Source organism: Haliaeetus leucocephalus, unplaced genomic scaffold, assembly GCF_000737465.1.
Source record: "Haliaeetus leucocephalus isolate CR32 unplaced genomic scaffold, Haliaeetus_leucocephalus-4.0 Scaffold165, whole genome shotgun sequence".
Classification (NCBI taxonomy): domain Eukaryota; kingdom Metazoa; phylum Chordata; class Aves; order Accipitriformes; family Accipitridae; genus Haliaeetus; species Haliaeetus leucocephalus.
Window position 1 is genome coordinate 1,133,003 of NW_010972601.1, and position 25,762 is coordinate 1,158,764.

Consider the following 25,762-nt stretch of genomic DNA (forward strand, 5'->3'; position numbering starts at 1 on the left):
TTCATCCGAGATCATCATTTAGGCTCCTATAAGGAGTTAGGGAGAGAAAAAGATGCTGCTGAAGCCATTCATCTGAGTTGTCCTGGAGATCTAATCAAGCCCTAGAAAATGACTATTTGTCTCTATCAGCACTTAAGTATCTGGTATTTATTTCCTACTATACCTTTTAGCAGCAGCAGGTGGAACTGGGCTTGCTCCAGATTACTCTGATAAACATGCAGAAACATCTCAGACATGGCCAACTGATAAGTAATGAACAATAATGCCAGGGCTGTAGTACTCCTACTAAATTAAGGAAATCTGTAAGGGTCCTGTTACCTAATGCAATAGCTCCCAGAAGAAATGCTGATCATTGTGTTGGTGTTCAGGATGATCTCAGTGTGGAAATCAGGGGAGAAAGGTATCAAAGAGGTTGATGAGAGCTGCCATAGGAGAGAAGGTGTGTACTGCTAAGAAAGGGGGTCACACTACCCTGCTTTCTGGAGTTGGAAATGGCTCCTGAGCATCCACAGGGAAGGGGAAGCTGGACCTGGGTGGAGAAGGATGTCTGGAGCCCACTATCTCAGAGGACCAGGTGCCTACATTGGTGGTGTAATAATCATTCCTACATTTAGCATCTCCAGTGTGAGTAGCTTCATAAGCAAAGGCATGTAAAGATAAACTGTGTACTTGCAGTAAAATATGCACAGAGGCATATATATATATCTCTCCATGGTGCAGTCCTGCTCATGTGAAAGAACTCCCTTTACCAGTAACTAATTTTCCTTTCTGTTGGAAAAAAAAAAAAAAAATAGAGCTTAGCCTAGGGAGGCAATAGTTCTTGGAAGAAAAAGCTCTTTAAGGAAAGGCTGCTCTGATGTCCAATGAATCCTTCATTTGAAATTTGCATGGCCAAGAACCTGGCTCTGGCCTTAGGCTTTCCCTGTAAGGCACAAAACCAATTTCCACATAATGGGAAAACTTTGGGAAGTGCAGGAAAGCTGGTGGAGTGGATGTTGTGCAACCTGGGAGGTCGTGAGAAGATGTGGTTAATTCACCAGGCTGCAGCTTTCTTATACAGGAGAGGAGCTACAGGACAGTCGCACCCTGTAAAAGCAGCTCAGCCCACCAAATTTGGTGGAGTGACTCCAGATTCATACCAAGGCACACAAGAGCAGGTTTTAGCTTCAGATCAATGGTTCTAGAGTACTTCCAAATTCAGCTGCTTCATCTGGCCAAGAGCTTTAAATTTTATGTTATAATAGTTACATTTCAGCGATAAGCCATTAGAACCTTAGCCAAAACCTTGTTAAACTGCCATGACCCCCCAAAGATATAAATTCCCCTTTCCGTGATTCATGAAATGTATTAAGAGTCCCTTAAATATCTCTTCCACAAATCTATTCCCTTTAGCGCCGCAGGATGCCCGGTTCACGCTGATGTATTGCTCCGTGGGACAGATTCTGTGCTTCCACACCATCCCGTCGCTTACTGCAGCGTGTAACGTTTTTAGTAAGTTGTATTTCTAGCCATGCAGGTTTCCAAGAGCAGGAACTGAGGCAGAGCTCTGCTATTTCCGAGCCTTCTCCTCGCCAAGAAACATTGTCTGCCTGCCTTTGTCTCAGAGAGCCATGAGTTGGACAGCCTGAAGACTCCAGCCATTAAATCTGCCCCATTCAACAGCACAGCAGGGCAGATGCTGCTGCTGCTGTTTTATCATCCGCCCCAGGCAAATAAATGGACCCAGACATCCTGACCCATCTGTTAATCTGGCTTTATCTTCAGTGCTCAAACACCTCCCCCTCTCATATGCATATGTATAGATATGTATGCCTACTTTAAACAAGATCACTACTCCTACTCTGATCATGCAAATCCTTCAGTACCTTTTATTCAGAACGGAAAGAAGTTTCTACCCCTTCCCCCAGCCTGAAGAGACCACTTTGGCTCTTGCCTCCTTCTCCCACCATATACCCATTTCAACTCCTCCTGCTAACCTGGACCCCTATTCAAATCCTTCACCTGGGACTCATGATTTCCAGCATACTGCTTCCTTACAGAGCAAGGCGTCTGATTTCCCAGCTCTTAAAGAGCCCTGAGAAACTGAGCCAGAGGCACTCTCAACATCCAGTAAATCTGTACCTTTTTATGAGAAAAACAATGGTCCTGGACTGGTTGCGTGTTGTGAATGGCACAGGCTAAAATGAGTTTTCAGCAGGCTGGACTGAGATTTGTTTATTGCATAGCTTGCAGCTATTTAATCAGGGCACAACTGAGCCCAAGAGTTGATGAGCTCCAAGGAGCTGGTACTTAAAAGCTTCAAACGCCAACCCGGTTAGCAGTCACTTTATTACTGCAAGAGCGGGCTGCGGCGCACGGGGGGGTGAGCCAGGAGCCAAGGGTGTGCGAGGCAGGCAGGGGCAATGGCCTCACTGGCCAGCGATGCACTCCCACAGCACCTGAGCAAGCAGAGCAGGACAGGTCCAGCGACGGTCACCGGGGTCAGCCGAAAGCCCAGCGATGGCCAGAAAAGCCTGCAGTGCCACGACAGGTCCGTGGTCAACGTGGGAACTCAAGTCAGCAGGGCAAGGTCAGGATGGGCGAGCACAGGCGTGCCTACGACATAGCTTCGATGCAGCTCCGGGGCCACAGAGGGGAGGCCACCGACAAGGATTCTCCCAGGTCTTGTCCCGCGTTACACCAAGTCAGAGCTGACCTTCAGCAAGGGCAGCCGAGCCCCCGGGGAGGAGGCAAAGCGGCTGTAGAGCCCGTTGGTGCGCTCAGGACCCCGGCAGTAATTCTGCATGGGAATGCCATATATGTTAATGCTTCCAGCAATATCATATATATATAAAAACCATAACAAATCCAGGTAGTCAGTGCTTAAGGGACCGGAGTCCTTCATGTCAAGTGGGACTGTTTTGCAGCTTTCAAATTTTAGCTGTGATTCAATGATGAGGAAGCAGAGTGTGATGAGATGTCTATTAAAATAACCCACGCTGGAGAAGAAAGAAGCCCCGCCGTGAACATCAGACTCATCCCAGCAAGGGCCAGGCCACTGCCGCTGTGTCACCGTCCCTCCGTTGGCCTCGGGGAAGGCTGAAGCTGCCAACCCAGAGGGACGCAGTGAGGGTGAGCACAACAGCAGAGAACAGGGGCATATATCATGAAGTTTATATACAGTGATTTTGACCGTATTATTAATGAGGCTATTCTGTAATAATTAGATTATTTGGACTATTAGGCTGTCAAAACATTAATTATACTGACGGTGTATTCTTAGTTCCATATGTGTTGCGTGCTCCCTTTTGCCTACAACAGGGCTTTGAGCGTAACATCCGTCGCAAAAGATTTGTAAGTTTTAAATTTCTCCTTGCTTTTATCACCTACTAGATCATTCTCTGACTTTTGGTCCCTTCTTCCTGCCAGCATTGCTGGCAAGAAAGAGTACCCTCCATATAGTAATTTAAAGGGTGAAAAGCCCATAAGTGATTCTGAGACCAATAGATGACTGCAGAGTTTTGCAAATAAAAATTATGGCAGCAGCTTGTTCCAGTTTGACTTTCTAATTTGAGCCTTCCATTATATGAATGAACTATGAGCTCTGACCTTTCAATAATCCCTTTGGGATTCTGACGCAAGAGAATATCTTCAGGCTTCTGTAGCTGACACAGTCAGATGGATAGGTACCAGAGGAAAGAGGACTGGAAGATCCTCAGGGATAGTCCCTAATGTTACAGACAGGAGGCAAAATAACGTTTGCCATGTTGTGAAATACCTGACCAAAATTGGGGTTATTTCTTGTCCTTTTTTTTCCCGACCTGGACGATGTCAAGTTGTGTAATCATGCACCAGCTGTAAGACCAAGCTTGGGACTGAAAAACTTAATGCAGAGTTTCCAGACCCTGGTTACTGTACTTTTGGACCGCATTCATCGTGAGATCTCTCGACCAGCTATATGTTGTGCTTGCAGCCCATACATGAGAACCCGTACATTCCCTGGTCCAAAGACCTGGTTTCTCACTCTTCCAGAACAGATCCAACAGCTACTACACTCCCAGAGAATGCTTTTCTAGCAGATCCTTATACTGAAGTGATGTATGAAAATGGTACCTTGCAACTTATTTCTTACAAAAAGCCCATTTACATGCTTCATAAACCCCACAACTCTGCAAAAGTACCCAAAGCAGTGATGTACAGCTGGGCCTTCAGACATCACCACATCTGCTCAGAGAAGAATTAGCAAGACCTCAACAAACTGAAGATGATTACCAGTGCATAAGACAGTCTCCCAGGAAATACATCACTTTTATGTACAAGTTACTGAGACACTTCAGAGGAGCTTATTACAATAAAAAAGGAAGCTCCCACCCCTCCAACCGCACATCTTTCTCTCACTCACACAGTCCTGTGCTGGAGTCCATGAAGAAAAACGGTGGTCTGAGGCAGATGTAGATGGCTGTAAACAGTTACAGCCTCTACCAAGAGAAGATTATGCCACAAAATTATTTTTTCCCTGACTCTTTCTCCGTATGTTTCAAACAAAGCCTCCCCTCTGACTGAGAGCAAACTTTCTGTAGACCAAGCAGTAGCAAGTGGGACCAAGTCTGTTAATGCAGTAAATGTAAAAATGCGTGAAATCTGTCAGTATCTCTCCACAATTCCTATGAGCCATGCACGCAAAGCGGATCAAACCCCAAGGATCCTACATATGCCAGTGCCAAAAGTGATGTGCATTATCTAGCATACCAGATGCTCTCCCATAAGCTGTTAGGCTAAGGTCAGCCAGTACCCACCAGAATGAACTCACACAAACAATCTATAAAGCCTAGGTAAAAACAGTTATTACTGAGAGAACATTTTTTTCACAAAATGACTACTTCATCCTTGACCTCTCTGTCCCAGACTTCAGAAGAGACCGAAACCTTCACAAGGAGAATGTAGGAACTAAAATTTCATAACTCTACTGGTGATTGAAAATCAGGGACGCAGTGGAGACACTGCATTTTCAGCTTGTTCCTATTGACCCTTTCCTGTAATACAAATGCCAATGACTCTTTTCTCTCTCTGCTCTGCAGAGGCTAATAGCCTGTGACTTTTTTCCCCGCCGACCTCCTTCTTGCTCCGGAGGGGTTACCTACCCTTTCATCTCAGCACTTTCAAAACTTTTTCTTGCCGCAGACCCCTGTGGCAACCGATGTCCTGAACTCCTTGCAATTCCCGCCTGTGTTTGAACGCACACTCCACCCTCATCTCCACGCTCTCCACACATACAGGCACCAACTCCCTCCCACCCTCTGCACAACCTGCCTTGCACGATGATTACCTTCTAAATTAAGCACTGAATCCCTGCCACGGAATGCTTAATTTTTTTCCCAGATGAAGTCCTCGCTGTTCGTTGCATACCTGCGTACCTGCTGGGCTTAGTTGGCACGTGCCTTTGATGTCACCCTTAACGGTCGCGGTGCCTTTTGCACAAATCTATCAGAAACCTCTGCGAGAGGTTTTTTCCCTTCCTCTTTGTACCTCCATTTTTCCTGTAACCAAGTTGTTTGCTCCCTCCCCCTCTCTGTATAAAATGCTTTATTCTCAGGAAAAATGAGATTGTGTCTTTATACACTGCTGCCCAAGCACCATTGTGTGAACTCGTGAAAATATTTATATTCAAGCCAACATGGAACTATTTTTTTTGGGGGGGGGTGGGGGGGTGGAGTGGCACTAGCTGTTTGGTTTTTTTTTTTCTCCTGGAAAATAATCCATTTCATTGAATGTTTTGTCAGTGCCATTTCTCAGGCCAACCATGAAATTTCTTCTTGAACTGAAAGAAAAAAAGGTCAACTTTCAGCTAGCCGCTGTTCAGGGTCCTCAGTGGACCTCTGGGAATACTAGTTCAATTTTTCACAGTTCCTGTCACAGAGGTAGGATTTTTAGCTGCATTTCTTCCACTCCATGTACATGTGCTGCAATCCACTCGCTCAGCCAGTCTCCCTTGTCTGGGTAATGATATTTATTCCAGCTGAGCAATTCCAGGAGGAGAAAATGATGGACTTAAATTGAGGTCATATTTTGCGGATCCCTGTGTCCTAAATTTTCCGGAATGACAGGAATCCATTTCAGCCGGTATACCGTGTTGTTTATCACCATTAACAAAACTTAGTGATAGAAAGGCTAAATTAGTGCAGAGGAAAATGCCCAGAGATAACAGCCAAGATCTCTGTCAAAATCATGTGTGGTGAATGGGAGGTGAGTGACACTGACGGTGAATAACCGAAGTTGGTGTGTTAGAGATGAAGCCACACAAAATTGTGGGAGTGGGCTGCTTTGCTGCGGTGGCAGAACCCCAATGCCATCTGTCCCTGGTTTATACACCATGCCCCTTTTAGCAGAAAAGCAGTGTCTGAGAGAAATACCTGGTAAGAAGGTTGTTTCCATGCCTAGGAAGAGCAAACCTGCTCGGCGAGAGAGACCAGTCCAGACTGGTGTGTGCCTGGCAGAAGGGGAGATAGCGGCAGGACCGTACTGGAGCTTGCAGCTCAGCCCAGGCTGCTAAGGACGGCGAGCAGCCGCCTGTGAGGACTTGCGTCTGGCAGCAATGAGCTTCGTGGGGTTTGGAGGGGGCTGGGCAGAGTTTGCCGCAACTCACAGAGTCCCTGAGTTGTCTAAAAATCTGGCAGGGTGCAGATAAAATGGGTTGTAGCAGGCTTCTCCATCAAACCCTTTCGCAGTCCTGAACATGACAGTGCAGCAAGGAGGAGGCACCACGTGTCTGCTGGAGCCAGGAGGATGAGGGTGCGGGACAAGGGAGGTGCGCTAAGCCTTGCTACACCCTCTTCTTGTCCGGGGGCTGTTTTTTGAAATGAGTGAACCGCATTCCTGGAGGGGCTGATTTTCAGGTGAGTGTTGCCTTCTGGATTGCGACCGCTGACACATTATCCCTGGTTTGGGTAGTGGAGCTCCAGTACGGCAGACGAGATGCTCACCCATGCCTGGTGGGTACCTGTGGGTCGTGGGAGGTTGCTCCTCACCTTGCCACGGGACTATTTGGCAGTTTGATTCAGGTTGTCCTTTTACTTATTGACTGTCTAGGGACTGTAAGCTGCTCCTTTGGCACCTTTAATTCCTCTGTACTTGAGGGGTTGTGATACCTTAAATGACCTGCCCAAAGCCCCAGATCATTTTAGCAAGAAGGCAACAACCTGAACTGGGTTCCCAGCAGAGCACCTCCTCTGCTGTGGGTCCACATGCCCTAGACATTGCAAGTGTCCCAGCATGTACCCGGTCTCTGAGCTGGCATGGAAGAGTTTTGCCTTTGCTAACCAAGTCTCCTGCCCTCCTGAACAAAGTGGTTGCATGCCGAAAGCCTCTTGGGAATGGTCCCTGGACCATTCCTACTCCCAAACCATGCCTGCAATTGGTTTGTACCAATGCTATTTGGCCCACATCAAAACCATGGCAGGAAGCATAGCTCCGTGTGCCCCATGCCATCTTTCTTGAAGAGCAGAAATATGCAAAAGACAAAAGCTGTCACCCAAACAATTAGTTCACTGGTTTAATTTTCCCAGATTTCTTGCAGGGGTTTATTATTTACCCCTAAAATGTGAGACTGGTCCTTACGGTTAGCAGGAAGAATGGTTACTAGGTCTCAAACCTCATCTGCTTGAGTAAAGTTCAAGCCGAGGAAGCAGAGCCAAAGCCCCACTCAGAGCTCCTTTAAATGAGAATCTTGGTCTTCTGCGGTCTCTACAGATGGAGACAATATGAAAATATTCACAACAGTAGACAACTCCAAGCAACGTTTCCCTGAAATACGTCCTGGACTTCTGTTTTTTTAAGTAGAGCAGATCCCCAGTAGGAAACTGGATTAAATTGGGCCATGATAGAAATTAACCTCTTTTGGACAAGAAGAGCCATTACTATGGCAGAGTATGACATTAGGTCACGTTCAAATTGTCATGATTGCATTTCAAAATTTTCAAACATGACAGGCATTTGCATAAATACGAGATGTTAATATCTAAATAAATTAGGGTAAGAAACCCAGAGACAGCTTTTCAGACCACTTCAGCACAAAAGTGCAGGCTTAATTTGTGTGCACAGTTATCCCAATTCCATGTCCAATGTACCTAATTAGCCATTTGCAAGGACAATTAGTCAATTTGCATGCGTGGCCGTGAATATTATATGGCACTTTGCACCTGTATTTACACATTTTGGGCTGGATTTTTAAAGAGCGTAGCCCTCAGCTACCAATTTTGAGTTACCTACATAAGCTGACCAATTTTGTGGAGAAAATGGATCACTTCTGTAAAATTCCTGTAGTGTCACAGACCTTGTCCCTAAAGTTTTCCACTCTGCACTGCAGAGAAGCAGCTGTCTATGATATAAGGTTATGGCAAATGTCACCAGATGGCACTCTTACATTGATTCTTCCTCATTCTTTTTTTGTTTATTTTGGTTTTATGTGTGAGCAAATGTTCAGTATTGAAAAGACATACTCTGTAGTGGAATTCATTTTGCAGGTTTGGTTTAGAGGCAATTGGTATTGGAGGCTGTTTTGGGTGGTGGAAGGGTTTGTGGGAAATTCAGAAGATGTTCTTCAGGAGCTGACCACGGTTCTTGAAGTGTAATCCTGAAAGAAGTGGCCATATAGGCCCCAAAATTTCTTTGTATGAGTTTCTGTGTTCATGCAATAATATACTGGTAGCATTCAGAATATAAGTAAAATCTTACATTACTGATCTCTCCCTGAGACATGGCCCACACCGGCTCACTTTGGGGTCATGTGACACTGGTGACAAAATAGGCTAATTGTATTAGAAGGGGGAGTAAAATTGTCACTAACATTCATCCAGTGTTAAAACCAAAAGACAGAAAGACTGAAAAAGTAATTTTATATCCTAGTGTACGCAAATACTAATATGGGGGCAAAATGCAGAAGGTTTTCTCTCTGGTGTGCCAATGAATTAAATATTAGCCCCAAATTCTCATGATGGTACTTCACCCAAGAAAGTTTAGGTGTGGTTTTTTGGGTTTTTTTTGTCTCAAAAGGGAATAGTTAGACAAAGATGCGCTTCATCTCAGAAATCTGCCAGGAGGACCTCTAAAACATCAAAAGAAGATTGCTCTGAAATAAAATATGCCTTAGAGAAGGTGAAACAATAGATCAAAAAATATTACTCATAACATTCAACAGAATGTATCCAACATGCTGCTAGGAGTTAAAAATGAATCCCCACAAGAGAAGGTAAATCCCCCTGTTTGTTTTCTTCTGATTGCTTCTAGACTCTTATTGCTTGAAGCCAGCAAAATCTATACTCCCCACTCTAGGATATTGATTCAATAAAATATAGGACATCCTCACCATAGAGAAACATGTGAGATTGAAAGATAACAAAAATAGGTAACTGTCTCTTAGTTAGGCCTCATTTATGATTACAAAATTCTAATATGGCTTCTGTGGGAGCAGTAGCTCAGTGGCCTCTCAGGCGTACTGTAGGCAAGGAATCGTCTTGGCATGGAGAACTTAATTTTTTTCCTTTTCAGACTTTTTATTACTGTTGCTTGTTCCTTCCAGTAAGGCTGCCTGGTGGAACTGTATCCATCTTTGACCTTCAAACACTTGTACCTGCTTATTCCTGAATATAAAAATATTCTTCAGTGGATATTCTCGTTTTGTTTCACATTGTCCCTGTTGAAATCTGTGAGCTGAAAATACACAGTAATTCTGATTATGCAGATCATTAGTGCTATTACTATTAACTTAGTACATTCCTCTTGCAACACAAGTGTCACAACAGCACTTGTGCATCTCCCCTTCCACCAGTGAGAGAAGGTGTCTTGCCATGCACCTCAGCTCCAGCCCTGACCTTCTAAAAGTCTGTAAAAAGATGGGGAAGGCTGTAGGAAACAGTGATTCGAAGACTGAAGAAAATGCCTTAGAGTGATTTCAGAGCTCAATCTGTTTGGCTCATTAGGAGGAAGACAGGGAGGTGATGTGATTATGGAAGACAGATGACCTTGGGGTTGTTTTTTTCCCCATCTAGTAAGGAAAGACATCACCGAGAGAGCTAGTTCAAGTACAGACAGTGGGGACTCTGCTGGCAAAGGATTTAGCATGGGCTATAAAAGCCTAGCAGGAGGCATATGCTGCGATGAAACCTGCACACTCCGGCATACAGCTGCAGGCGTTTCACGAACACCACTCAGACGCGGTCACAGGGCCAGCAGTGGTGCGAAGGTGATGAAAGATTTGGTGATTCTAGGTACGAGAAGCTGGTGCCCTGGCAATGAATGCACCAGGGACCCAGGGGAGATGGGATGCTGTGCCCAGATGGTCAGTCTAGGTCAGTCTGTCACCTGGAGCTTCTGGTGGTTTGGGCTCAGCTCCTCAGAAAAAGAATCCCTCATGCCGACCCCCAACTGGTGGGCTCAGGAGCCCTTCCAGGTTCAGATGTGTGACCTGGGGACACCCCCGTCTCATAACAGGGTGAGAGCTTTGGAGTAAACCATCCTTTCTCCTCTTCCTCGCCTGCCTTCTAACAGCAAGAAGAGGGTAGTGTGGTCCAGTGAGGTTCACGATTTGGCTGTTCAGACCACCAACGTATGAGAGTTGCAGGATGCGCTCTGACTGCTCAGCATGGATACAACCTTGATGTACAAAACTAAGAGGGACACATTGTTCTTTTCCTGCTTACACAAAATGGCCACTTTTCTCTCCTTTTGGCTGCATGGGCCGATTTGTTGCGTTTTTCACTACTAATGCATGCAGGCACACACCAAACAGTCAGCTATTGTTCTGCTGTCAGGCTGGACGTGTGCTTGGAAGTGAAGTCTTTTCAGGCTTGTTATAGATTCAGACATCTCTTCATCTGGATGTTGCCTGCGGTCTTGGAAATAATCATGTCTTTCAGTAAGAACATAATTCTTAGGTGAATAAAAATCACTCAACACTTTAATGAGACCATTACATTTAGTTTCAACTGTCTTACCCTCTTCCACAAGGTCTTTCAGTAGGAGAAACAGCTTTGATCCACCTCCTAATAGAAACATGTCATATGCCTTGAGTTACGGATTCATTGCACTGGGTACTCTCGCTCCCACCAAACTGCAGCTTCACCCCCGCTCTGCCCCTGGTTCTCCTGAAGGAGCTCTGTGCCTCTCCTCTCCCTTTGCCCGACCCCACTCCTGGGACATCCCCTTCTGATGAAGCCGTGGTCCCTGAAGGACCGTGGAGGAAGAGGCCCGTTAAAACAGCACCCTTTCTGCACTGAAACAATTATGTTCCTAAAAAAGAGGCTAATTTAAATTACACTGGCAAAGAAGGAGCCTTCTTAAACAGCTCTCCCCAAAGGGATGCACCACAGAAGGACTGTAGCAACTTGCTGGAAGGACTCCAACAGCAGAGCCACTGAGGCAGGAATATGCCTGGAGGGAAGATGCTGCAGCTTGTAAGCACCGATTAACCCTTTGTGGATACAACTTCTTTTTCACAGCTGCAAATGATTCCCGATATCAGATTATTTTTCATGCATAAATTTAATCCTATTACTTCTAATTATGCCCCAGTGTGCAACGCTAAACAAATCCCATCTTTTTGTTACATATACCCTCCAAGAAACTTACCATGTTCCATTTCAAGTCATTATGCATAAGTATCTCTTTTAATCATTCCTTGCATTCAGCCCCTCCAGACCTCAATTATTTCTGCGCTGTCTTAATGTGTTGCGATGATTTTGCTACTGAATGGACTACAACCACTTCACTGGCTGTTACAGACCCTAAACAGATAACCAGAGGTCATTAAAGGTTTTTCAGGTAACCATTTTACAGACGATATTTTTATTTTTTTATATGGCCAAATTGCAACTTACCCAACAGGTCCTTTTCTTTGGAACGTGGCAGATTTTAATCATAACGCAGCAATCTTCAATGTGATAATTATTGGCAAAATTATTTTTGCTGTTCTTTTCAGCACTTTGTCACTAAAACCAGTCCATTTCCATAATTGCTAGTTTTTTATTATAAAAGTCACATTTTTCTGCTGAAGACTTTGGCAGTAGCTGATCATTTTAAGGTTCCTTGCACAACAAAGCTCCTTAGGAGAATAAACAAGCAAGGAAGCAAGCAGTTTCCAGCCATTTTTCCTGAAAAGTTTAATGGAGATGATTCCCTTGTGTAAGGCATCGGTACCTGCCCTTTAGCAGAGGATTTCAGCTTTGGTCCTACAGTGATGATGAAGTTCTGCCGAGCTGGGACACACCAAATGCTGTCAGCTCTCAGAGTACAGTGATGCAATTCTCTGTCTGCCGTCCATCCGTGTCTTAAGGTGACAATTACGAAGCATGAGGGCAACAGAAATGCTCACAGACAGGGAGACCCTAAAGCTGGAAGTGAGTGAGGAGAGGAACAAGAGCCCAGGCAAGATGTGTGTGCACAGAGCACAGGCACGAGACCGCTCAGGAGGCCTGTTTCGCCAGCTAACATTTTTGTGAAAAATCCCAAGTCCTACAGGGTTTCACATTTCATAACAGAGCACGTGTTTTTTTTACTGCAAAGTGCCTCAAGAGCACTCAGAACCTCCTTGTCTCTCGCCCATGACAGCGCTTGTCTCAGCCCCCAAAAGAAACATGCTGCAAAGTGCTGGCATTGCCAGGTGTCCCTGCCACGTGTGCCACCACCACCACGCATGACACAAGAAGATGCCACCGGCATCATGTATGAACTGTGGAGCAGCTGGAAGCCATTTCTGACAGCAGTTCCCAGTGACATGACGTGACATGATCAGCACATGCCCAAGGAAAGAGCAGGCGAGGACCATGGCGCATGTGTGCTCAGCAGAAAAAGCAGTGGAGCAGTAGCTGTGTCCACAGCAGCCTCCCTCTGTCACCCAGAGGTAATTACCTAGTATCAGGAATTTACCCCAGTAAAGGAAAAAGAGGCAAAAAATAGCTCCTAATTAGTGGTCTGTGTTTGGGATCTGCCATTGCAGGGGGGTTGTGTCCGTCAGAGGTGGTAGGCTGAACAGCAGACCAGCTCGTGTCCTCCATCACCTCCACAACCCTCTGGGATTCTCCCGAGCAAGCTGCTCCACTTCTCAGTGCCCGGAATCCTTTGACATCACATTCACAGCCCAAACGTGGGTTATTTATGGGTGGGATTTACAAGGCATTTACTTGCACAGGGTCATAGCAGGTTGCACCCTGCACCTATATTTGCTGCCCAACACTTGAATTGCAGAATGCAATTTTCCTGGGAAGCTTTGCTGCTCCCTGATTCGCGCTGGTGTATGTCTTTAGCAATGGCATTTCTCTAAGCATCTCAGAGCCAAACTTCCACTTGGACTGGCCTTCTGGTGTTTCTGCAGCAGTTAGGGCGCACATGTCTTCATGTAGCCTTCTGGTAATGCCTAGACGTAACATTTTCTCCCTTATTTTATGTTGAGCTCTCTCTGGCTCTCTCTGTCAATTGTTTGTCAGATGTAGAAGTGTGGAAGGGTTGGTTGGAAAGAACCATTGGGGGGACCCCATTCCAGCTTCTTACTCTAAACAGGACTACTTCCAAACAGCAGGTCAACCTTCAAGATCTGAGATGCTTCCACCCACTGGAGCACTCTCCCAGTGCTGGGCCAGCCTCCCAGTAAAGAAGGTTTTCCAAATGTCCAAACTGAAGCTCCCAGTCTGTGGCTGTTGCCCCTCTTTTTTCACCATCTGCCACTACTGGGTTTAGGTCTGCTGCATCATCTTTGTAAATGCTTTTCAAGTATTTGCAGGCAGCAGGAACAGCAACGCAATGTAGACCAGAGGTATTTTGAATTTCTCCCCAGAATCACCTCTTTCCAGGTTAGCTGAGGACTCAGCATGTGGCTTACTCAGCTGGAACTGGAAATCAGAGACAGAAACTCCTGGTCTACCTCATTCAGAGGCCTTCTTGGTGAAAAAGGTGATAATTCCTAGATCAGAGTAGTTGCATTTGCTTCAGATATTTCCACAATGTCTATCAGCAGAGACCGAAGCAGTGGATTGTCACATCCCCAAGGTCTTGTCCTCTGAACATGGCACAATCTGTTGCCAAAATTATCTTCTTCCCTGGGGATTCCTTTGTGTTCAAAGATTTCTCTTGATGCTGTATTTCTTCAGAAAAAAAGGCTTTAAAGTCTCATTTTGATGCGTTTGAATCTAAATTAGATTCATTTCATTTTGAGATGGGCTCAGTGGAAGAGTCTATTAAAAAATTAGGAGCAAAGAAAACATCTGAATTGCAACTGCAGCATGAAAGCATGAAGGCTCTTGTCAAAACCTTGATATAAAGGACAATGCTGTGCTTCTTTGTCAAAGGGAGATAATTGAAAATAGCATTGAGTCATGTCATCACAGAACTCCAGAGCTGAGAGAAAGTTCAGAAGGGGTTGATTTTTGTAGCAAATTATTTTCATTGTTAGAAAAACTGCTTGAACAGAAATTTGATCTTCCTTTAGAAATACTAAAAGCTTTAGAATACTATACAAACCCACTCCACAAATTGATATTTCAGAGGCTTCCTTTCTCTTTTACATTTCTCTCTGAGTAGAGTAGACAAAATTTGGTCTTATTAGGAAAAATCCATGTATTCAGGAAAAAATAATACATATTTGTTGATACTGCTACAGCAACAATGTAGTTGTTGAACTGCTTCCCTTTGAATAAATCTGTCATCATTCTATATGCCTCTTTCTTATTTATCATCACTGGAAAGAACGACAACAATGTCAGATCATATATAGTTATATGGCTAATAAAAAATTGCCTGTGACAACCACCCCCAGATGGTAGGGAGGTCTAATCATCCCCACCCTGCCAGTCTCTGGAGAAGCAGCAGTGCCTGTGATGGTCCCTTCTCACAGCCCATGGCTGGGAAGCATCCCTGAGCATCATTTGCTCCTTTTTCCTGAATTGCCCAAGAAGATGGGAGAAGATGGGATGGTTTAAGCAGAACATCAACAGCCAACTGGAAGAGATTTGAGATCTACCCAAAGGTGGTAAAAGCAATCTCCTCCAGCTCAGCAGCTGATGTGGTTGGACACTCGTGTCTGAGCTCGTCACCGTCAGCCTCTTGTGCAATCAGAGCGAAGAACCAGGCACCTCCAGGGAGCGGTTCTGCTGCCTCGTGTCCCCGGAGGAGTCTCCACTGACCACAGAGGGACCCTGACAGGCAGACACTAAGCAGGGGTGAAGGGGTCAGACACCTTGTCCTCCACCACAGGGTCTGTTGCTTCACCCTGAAATACAGTCCCCTGCTGCAGGTGCAGTCTCTTCGCCCCTGTACGTGTAGGGAACCCGCCTGGTAGCTGATGTAAAACCAGTGTTCCTCATCCTCCTTCCCAGTTATGAGTCTTCTTAGAGAAGAACTGGGAGAAAGCATTCTAAATCTGATTCCTCTCCAGCATGAAAAACTTCCCCGAAAAACATTTTTTTTTTTAAACTGATACAGTTTCCTGAGAAATAATGAAAAAAATTAAAACTGCATCCTTCTCACTCTGTACAAAAAGTTTATTTTGATAGTATTACTACTTATTAGTAATTACTAATAAGTTTATTACTAATATATAGTAATTAGTATTGTTACTTATTTTGATGGTATTATTATAAGAGGGAGTGAAAAATCTTTTTCATATTTTTAAAAATATATTTTTTTCTGCTTTAATATACTACCACCTTTTCCACTTCAAAACTTTTCCTAGTTCAAAACCAATTATGAGACAGTTCATCCATCTGTTATGTTCTTGTTTTCACCTGTCCTCACTTTTTCTGTAATTTCTAAGTGAAGAACACACAGAAAAAAAGAAGTATTTTATTTCTTTTTCTATTTTCCAAAGGATAACTCCCAGTTCCTAAGTTCTTGTTTTCTGGAGGTAAAGCGGAACCAAAGCCGGTGAGTGCAGCGCTCCAGTAACAAAGCTCCAGGAAAACATTTCTACCAGCCTCTTTTTTCGCATCTTTATTAGCCTGTGGGACATGTGTTTTACATGGTCCTGTTAAGCTTTGAATAGTTAAATTAGAAATTATCTTTAGCACACAAGTCATTGCTGGAGCTCCCCAGTCCTTCCAGAAAACAGGTATCTCCTGCATGTAGGGGAGGATCTTGCCACGCACAATCCAAGCTGTCTTTAGATTGCATTTTCCACAAAGCCCCAAGCCCTTGCTGTGTAGGTGGAATCTCTTAACTCAAAGCTCAGGACAGGGCTGAGTCTCCTGCCAGTGCCTTGTGTGCAGCCCCAAAGATCTTCAGAGAGCTAAGCCCACATCATCAACCTGACCCACGTTTGAGGGCTCCTCAGGAAAAGCTCTGACACATGAACACAGACTCTTTGCAGTATTTTTTTGGAAAAAGTGCAGTTAGGCACTGAGGGTCAGCTCAGCACAGCAGGAGCAGCACAGCCCCAGGTGTGGAGCATCGTCCCTCCAGCCTTTCTGCTCGGTTTGTGTGCCCACTTGCTTCTTACTGCACCCAAGACCAGCTGCAGGAACACTGGTTTAACTTCTCCCTTTTTCCTGATCATGCTAGAATTTACAGATAGTCGGCTGACTCTAAAATGAAGCTTTCAACTCCAATTTTCATAAGTTTTCTTAGTGTAGCAGGAGCAGAAACTGCAATGCAGACAGTTCTCAGACAGGAATACAAATGTCCCTGGCATCCTTCAGGTGCCTGGTTATGCCAACCTAGAACGCAGCTCATGTGCAAATTGTGTTTGCACTGACTGCTAAGGCACAAAAAACCCTTCCGAGGGGTGGTAAACTGCTTTTCAAGACACGTTTAAGAGCATGAACAGTAATAGCAGGCTAGGAAAAGTGAACATTTTTAGAGCAGAAACTCAGCTTGTAGAGAGGCTCTAAATGAACTGGCACACAATCACAGGTTTGGTAAAGACTCATCTGTAAAAATACTGCCTTTGAAAGTGCCAGTCAAAACCCTAGAAGCGGATGGTTTCCCCTGCCCTAAATGTCAAGGCTTAAGTGGTTATGAGCAGTGGGCAGTGCGGGAGGCTCCCTGGCATGATGGTGAGTCTGTGCCGTCTTCCAGGTCCAGCCTCTTCCATCCTCCTTGCAGAGTCAAGATGGTTGAAGTTTCTAGTTGCCTGCCTCCACCTCACCTCCTTTGGGGAAAATGCTGTTTATATACTTTACAAATTCTGCTCTTCTTCATCCCTCTGCAGAACAGGCCTTCCCAGGATGTTTAGCAGCATTTCATCCTCTTAGGATGAATGATATTTAGGATATGTATGTAGTAGACCAGTAATCACAGAAATCCCTTGTTCCATATAAAAAATACAGCTTCTCATGCCCAGCCAGCGAGAAAGCTGGAGGGGCACAAGAAGTTGGCACAGGACACAGCCAGGGCAGCTGACCCAAACTGGCCAACGGTGTATTCCATACCATGGGACATCCTATCTAGTTTAGGAACTGGGAAGTCGGGGGGGGGAATTGCCGCTGGGGGACTGGCGGGGTGTCGGTCGGCGGGGGGTGAGCAATTGCCCTGCGCATCATTTGTACATTCCAATCCTTTTATTACTACTGTGGGATGTCTGCAGGGGAGCCACGGCCAGCAGGGAGGCCGATGGCCTCCTTTTTCTTCAGCTGGTCACTTTGCCATAGGTCTCACCTGGAAGAGGCGTCAGCGCCTCACCTGTAGCACAGGCACCAGGAGGAACCACCTTCCCGCTCCACCAGCACGGCAGAGCTGTCCCTGCCATGACCCCGGAGCCGTAGGAGCTGTGCTGCAGTTGCGACCCTCCTCTCGCTCCTCACCTAACGCAGTGAGAGAACAGCTGTGTTTTCATGCCATCTCTTGGGGCTCTTCCATATCTTGCCGAATATTGTCGCAGAGAGACACATTAGTTTGTTTACAGCATTCTGTTTACCGAATATGTTCTCTATTTAGGTTTTTTATTATGATATTTTATTTTTATTGCTCTCCGCATGATCTGTTTGTTTGCATTAACTTGATTCTAAGGTTTCATAATCTGATTATGGGGAGCAAGCCTCAGAAGGAAGTTATAAAACATGCACACCGTAGCAATATACCTGCATTACTGAGCACCAGCTGTGTTTGCTCCTTGAGCCTCAGCCTCTTTCTTTCCTAGGGTCTTTCATTGAGAGTAAAAATTGCTGATGAACCTGTGGACAGCTGGATGCTGAAAAGGGGCATAAAGGTAATGCATGCAGGACTAACAAGTCTGAGGACTTGCTCCTCATCTTTCAAGGTGCTCCATAGCCATGCCCAGTGACCCAGGAGCTGCCTGTCCACGAGTGGGCTGGGATAATGGGTCCGTGGGTCTGAGTGGGCCCGAGTGGAGCAGGTGGAAATGGCTCTGCCTGGCTGTGAGTGACAGAGATGCTCCTGTCTGTTTCTGTCTGGGAAGAAAATCAGTTTTGTGGTCCGCAAGATAATAATACACTCTGACAGAGACAGCATACTTTCTTGGGTTGCCATACTGGTTTCACCTCCGCTCAGTTATACAGGGTCAATATGCACTTGTCCCATGGTCTTGTCTTTGTGTTGTGCATAATGTGAAGGTAAGAGGCTTCTTTGTTTTCAGTAGAGCCATAGAATCACTTTAAGTCTCCTATTTTCTTGTAGGAGGAGGCTTTGATGTCTAATGCAGCTTCTGGTTCAGAAAATTACATCATCACGGATGACTATGATGCCTACTTGTTCTGCTTTTTGTACTTTTTCTTTAAGTGTTTGCTTAGGAAATAAGGTTCTGGACTGGGTGATCTTAGGTCATCTCAGTGGTTATCTACCACTCATGTGAGTGCCAACATGTGCACTAAGCTCTGGCAAGAAGAAGCCAGCAGAGAGAAAGGCATTTGCATCTTTCATTAGTGCATTACTTTTCTTCAGCAACTTTTCTTTGCCTAATTGGATACAAGCAGGTAAAGAGCTCAATAATTCTCTTTTTCACTCATGCCAGCAACTGGCAAATTGCAGGAAAGATTAGTCTGTAGCCAGATGTTAGCCAGGAAATAAATTTGCCCTTGACCAAGGGGACTTCTAGCCATTATGTTCAACACTGAACATGCATCAGACTGATGCATGAAGTAATATCATTAGGTCTTTTTCCGGCAATTTTCTCAGAAAAAGTCAAGGGAGGGGTTGACTGAGAGCTCAAATATCCCAGGGCTTTTTATTACAAATAACAAGACTTGCAAATTTCCACATGAACCTTGTGAAATTAGCTGTCTCGGGGCCAACTGATTCAGGGCTTCATCCTCCATCTGTTGAAGAATTTCAAAGGGATGTAGATGCCTAAAGAAGGAGATATATGATGAAGTTTCTATAACCTCAGAAGCCTCTGTAGCCCAGAAGACTGCCTAGCAGTGTTTGGTAGCAACAGAACTTCCTGAGTGATAGAAGTGGATTTTTTACAATTTTCTGAGCTCCAAGAGCTTGTGTTAGAGTGTCTGCTCTGCACTCCAGTAAATACCTGTCTTGCAGACATAACACTTACTCTCACCAGGAAGACCCAGAGTGGAAGCCGCAATTCATTTTAGATGAAGAAAGCTCTCCAAAATGATGTGGTTCAGCAAGATAAAGAGTTATAGCACTCTGGATTGCTCCAGCCTGGACAGATGGACGTTACAATAATGCTGCACCTTCCTGCTGATACACAGATTGGATTAAGCACAGCGCTGACCTGTAGGCATGCTGGTAAGTAGAGGAATGTTATGGCTAGTCCCTCTTAAATCTGCCGTCTTTGCCCAAGAGTTGCTGAAATGGCTGTGCGATGAGAGACCGTGCATCTAATGAAAAAATGAAGAGAAATGGAGGTGGTTAAACACTGGCGCAGGGGCCCAGAGGAGCTGTGGAAATCTCCATCCTTGGAGATATTACAACATTGACTGGGCAAGAACCTGAGCCACATAATGTAACTTTGAAGATGACTCTGCCCTGAGTGGGGGGGTCGGACCAGGCAACCTCCAGAGCTCCCTTCCAACATGAATTACTCTGTGATTTTTACGAAAAGGAAAAAGCAGACCATTCAGCAAGGTGTCCTGCTACAGCACCAGAGGCAGAAGTCTTGCTGCATTTTTCATAAGATTACCAACCTGCTTCTGTGGAGTTGGAGAAAAAGACCTACAAAGCACCATGAAAAGAGAGAAGTGCTGCTGCTGCCTGCCGGAGGAGGAGGGAGCTGATCAAGGCAGCCAGCCTTGGAGTCCAGCACAGAAAATCATTCCTTTCCTGTTCATCCAACAGGGCAAAAGGACTATCCATGTAGCTCAACTCTGCACATCCCTCTGAACCAGTCTTGGATGTCCTGTCTCCATTCTAATTTTCCTTTTGATTGTTTAAATCTCTGTTAATTGCAGAGACATCTGCTTTCAGCAGAGGATGAACAAACAAGTTTCAAAGCCAGCTTGCTTGGTGCCAGCAGCAGCTGCTGGTCAAATAAGAGATCCCAAGTTCATCTCTCTGTGCTTCTCTATTGGAGAAATATTATTAGGCATTCCCTCCTTACCAAGCACTGGATGCTGATGCCAAATCAGTTGTTTGATCCTGGGTATGAATGTCAGCCTCTAAATATGAACATCTTCAGCACCTCAAAAAGCAGTACTCTGGCTTTCTTAGCTCGTGTATCACATCCTTTTCTCCCCTGTACTGAGGCAGTAAAAGGGGAACTCAGCTGGACTTTAAGTCTTGCTGGAATATCCTGTCCAAGTCTGCAAAAAGAGGCAGTGGCCAAACCCCAAATTTTTCTTTCTTTGCTAGCAGAGACTACTGAATTGTTGCAAAGAAAATCTTTCTGTTAAAAATCGTTTCCCGAAAAAATATTTTTGAGGGAATTTTAAATACTATCCAAATTGTATATTTTTAGAATTTTGTCAGTCTTTTTTTTATTCCAGCTTGCTGTCTTGTAACAAAACAACAATTTTTGCCTATACACATCTTACTTTCAAGCAGAAAATAGGATTTTTCTCAATTTTGTGGAATAATCATGGTAAGACTGATGTAAAAATAAGGTGGCAGGTGTGATGAGCACAGCAATGAGGTCTGTTTTGAACCCTGCAAAATGGAAACAGAGTTATCATTTCATATTTCTTGGATGAAATGTTTTTGATATTTATCAGGCAAGTGAGGGCAGGTGGATCCAGAGAAGCCTGTGCGTCATGCAGAATGCTGAAGACGAACATTAAGGCTGCTAATTTTTGGTTTCCTCTACTTGGTGGTGTGCACCACAATGCAGATGAGCTGTGAGTGCTGCTGGGTGGGTGAGTGGTGCCACAGGCAGCCCTGGGGACAGACCAGCTTCTCTAGAAGCAGAACCAGCAGCAGGGAAGCATCAACAAGAACATCCTCAGCAGGTCACAAGTGGTGTTCCCCAGGGCTCAGTTTTGGGGCCAGTTCTCTTTTATATCTTTATCAATGGTCCGGATGAGAGGATTGATGCTTCTTAAAATTAGCGGCTCTGAAGAAACTATGAGAGAAAGCCTGGATCCAGGAATGGCTGTGGACAGGCTGCAAAAGGAGCTTTTGATAAGGAGCCATAAATACAGTGTTGGCCCTATGCCACCAGACCAGTCGTACCATGGGGGTGCTGGGTCTCAAAAGTGACCACAACCTTGATAACCCCTTTCCACTCCCCCTGAGGATCTTGACTTTCTCAGGCTTCCATATTTGAGGCCCTTCTCTGAAATATTTCCCCTGCTCAGCGTTCCCTTCTGCTCTCCACACTGCTCTCTGTCGTCTTCATCTGCAGGGAGTTTTTGAAATGAAGCAAAGGTTAAGGCTGTCTCTGGACAACTCTGTTCTTTCCACCCTCTGGGTAGCAATGGCAGGCAGAGGAGGGAGGCACTGCAGGTGAAGGTCTTTGCTGTGCATGAGGGTCTAGTATAAAAAGAGCTCTGTCCTGTGTTATCTGTGCCAAGAACTGAATTTGGCCCAGAACTGGCACACCTTGGGCTATGGTTGTGCTTTCTGATGGTTCCTTCTATGCTGCAATGGGATCACGCACCACAGATTTGCATCACGAAATTACATCTTACTGCACACTGAAACTATTCAGACAGATGATATTTGAGTATTAGGAGCCCTCCTACTTCTGCCTCCACTGTAATTGCTACTAAGTCTTCCTGATAGTCTTTTAAATGAGGAAGAGATCAAATACATACAAATGCTTATGATGTATTGTAAAATAACAAGCCCTTAGGAAACATTAGCCTTCAGCACTGAATGTGGGTTCAGCTGATGTGGAATTGTGCTATTTGCAAGCACTTTTACTTACTTTTTGTGGCCTTTTTGGAGGGGAGTAGGAGAGGAGGGGGAAGGGCTTGAGCATTTTTGGAAAGCACTTTAATCCACAGCCACAACTGTTCCCAGTCCTGGGCCTTGCTGAGACTGTTCTGGCCAGTTCCTTAGGTCCGGAGTGCCTGGTGACCAGCTTTGCTTCTTGGCCCACCCATGTTATCTGTTTTCAGTGTTAAGTAATAAGCTCTCTGGCCTTATGTGCTGCAACTCTCTTGAAGATAGCTTAAAACGCTCTGATAACTATAACCCCCCCCACAAAACAACAAACCAAACAAAACTAGCTAAAATTTAAAGTTTCATTAACTTTCCTTTTTTAAAGAACAGGGGACACCAGACCCTCTGGGACGGTCTCTGTCTAGTTATTGTACCTCAAGGCATGCGCAGGAGAAACCTACAGGTAAAGCAACTGTCTTCATCGTGTTAAACGTGGCCTAAGACAAAGCTCCAAAAGCCCTTAAGATGCCAACTCTCCTGGCTGCAGCACCGGGCAGAGCCTATCAGGCTGATTTTAATCTTAAGAAACAAAATATTCCAGACAGTAAAAAGAAAAGACCCCAGTTCCCTTCCTGGAGCTCCTCCTAGTTCTGAGTATCCAGAAGAAAAACACACACAGCAGGGACTATAATTAGAAAGGAGCATTACAAGAAAAGGAGTGAAAATGGCTCTGTCGGCCTCAGTTCTGTTTAGGCTGCATCTACTTTCTTCATAATGTGCTTTGTCAGAAATACGACACTGGGCTTATAATGGCTGTGGAGTCTAATACTGATAGCAACACCAATGCCTTCCCCCGGAGCCACACTGAAATTAGAGGTTTCAGTGTTATCTGTAATAGGAAAACTAGCTTCCATTATCTGGGAACTGTCCTGTAATGGAGCAAGCCCCATCACCAGCAGGGAAACCAAAAGACACTCAATTCTAGTTTTTTGATGAAACAGTAAAATTCCTCTTCTGTGCACTTGGATTCATTAAACAGGGCACTTTTCAAAAGTGCCACTCCGTCTATTTTCAAAAATGCATGCAGTGAAACTCACTTTTTCCTTCTTCTCCTCTGACAGAAGAATGAAGAAACTTCCTAGCTTTTATGCCTAGCCTGGAGAATTTCCTGAGGAAAATCTGGATGGCATGAGCCACGGCGTTGTGTCCTAATGAGGCATCAGGTAGGATGGATGTGGACATTCCATGCTGCAAGTGACCACCAGTCATGTGGCATTTCTGTGGATATTATTCTCACTACGGACAGCAGGCGTGAATCACTGACTTACAGCCAGGGACACAATCTCCTTCTCCAGCCACTACATTTTTTTCCCCCCACTTTGCAGATGTCTTATGGCTGGTAAATTCCTTTTGCATATTTCAGGTATTTGGGGAAATTTCCTGAAAGCTGTGGTGGCTAAATGAACCCTGGCAGCAATGTTTTCTAATGGTTGAAGCAGTTGTCTAAACAGTCTGCTGAGTTAGGCTTGAATTTTTTTACAAAAATCTTCCTATCTGCTGCTGCTGCAGTGGATCTTGTTGTTTACAATGTTTTGTTCCTTCCTTACCTGCAGATATATTTCACTTAATGAAGACAATCACTGTCTTTACATCATAACATTGTAACACCAGGTTTGTTTTGTGATGCTTTGTCTGTGATTGCTTTTCGGACCCGCTGAGAGTGTCTTTGTTGTTTTATGGATTATATATCTTGGGTATATTTCTCCATATTTTCATTACTGTTTCTATTGCATTCATAGAGCAAGGCTTCTTCCTCCAACTCTCCAAGAACGTCTTTACATTCCCATGGGTGGTGCTTAATGAAAGACTTTGTAGCTTAATTTAGTGCCAACAGTATTTGTCTTAAGGTTTTGAAGGTAGCAAGATCAAATCCAGAAGGAGTTCTATTTTTATTAAAAAATAACTCTGGTTTCTTATTCTCTGCATGTCAGATGGATCACAACAGTAGCACTTAATTATCTTCACCTACCCCTCTCCTCTCTTCTTAGCACTATTTAAATTGCTCGTGTTCAAGATGCAAAACTTAAACTTCAGCAGGTGCTTGATCTTTCAACCCTTATTTATATGAGAAGCTGAAATCAGTGTCACTGGAATTTGTTTGACAGTGGGTTTCACTTTCTCTGCATCTAATCATCTCCCCGAAGGTGCAGCGGCAGCGCTGAGGATTCTCACCCCCCCCGCTTTTCACTGATGATGTACAGAGTAATATCTGAGGAGCAAAATATTTAGCCCACGGAAAGCCTTTGGGTTTCACTGAAAGCGAAGGGCTGTGATACGTGAGGGCTGGGAGAGGACGGTCCCTGCTGTCCCTTCACTCGAGGATGCACGTTTCTGGCCGGACGGTCCGAAGTCAGAGCAGCGGAGGAAGTTTTCGCCTGCACCCACTTTTGGCACACGCCGTGCGTCCTGCTGCTTTGAGAGCAGGCGATTTTTCAGCTGAGTCTGTGTTTTGCCTCCTTCCGAGGTTTCACTTCTGTAGTTACAGGCTTGTACATCCTTGCAAGGAGAATAATACATAACCACGGGTGCTTATTGACTGGGGCACTATTGAGTTACAAATAGACTCGCCTGTGCCTCGGACGGGAGTAGGGGAATGAATTATTGATAAGGGCTGTGGTGTAATGAAGGAGGGTGGAGATGGCCCCTCTGACTCACACACCGGCTTTCCTGCTGCAGCTAAAACACATCAAAGGGATGCACGGAGAAGCTGCTGCTCTCACGCCAGTGCCAATGGCAGCGATACGTCTGCAGAGGCAGAAGAAAGCACGGGGCTTAATTACCAGACACACATTCCCAGAGTCATTAAAGGGGGATGAGGTTAATCTTCTGGTTCCTCTGAGCTCAACACAGCCTGCCAGGGTCTCGCCCAGATCTCCGCGCTTTTCCAGTGAAAGCAGAGATTTTCGTGGAATGCCAGGGCTGGTGATGGGAGATGAACTTTGCCTCCAAGTGCTCCCTAAACAGCAATCAGGGCTTAAAAGAATTACTGACCTGAAGGAAGGAGAGATGATTTGTGAGTGATCAGGAAAGTCAATGAGCTGCAAATAATTTCAGACCGGTATGCTCTGCAGACAACTCATGGACCGGCTCTGACACCCCAGAACGAGGAGGACCCCTCTTCTGGATGTGTCCCTAAAGATTTCCAGGTGCAAACCTGACCTACAACACAGTGGTATGAGGGGTGCACTGATTTACTGGAGTGAGGTACATAAGTACACAGGACTCGGATGGAGCAAGGGTTGAAGAATTAGTCCTCCATGAAAAGGATTTTTTGCAAAGTGTTGGTTGTGAATTCAGACCCAGCCCTTAGCTTTTTCTCCTGTCTTGACTGTAAGGTGCATAAATTATCCAGTTGTTTCTGACTGAGCCAGTGGGCATTCAAACTTCGTCTGGCTTTGGAGGAATATTTTGCAACCTCGCAATTAAAAAACCCCATCAGTTCCCTTCTCATTAGAGCTTGTATAACTCTTTGCAGGGTAGAGTGTAACCAACTGTTTTGCACCACCTG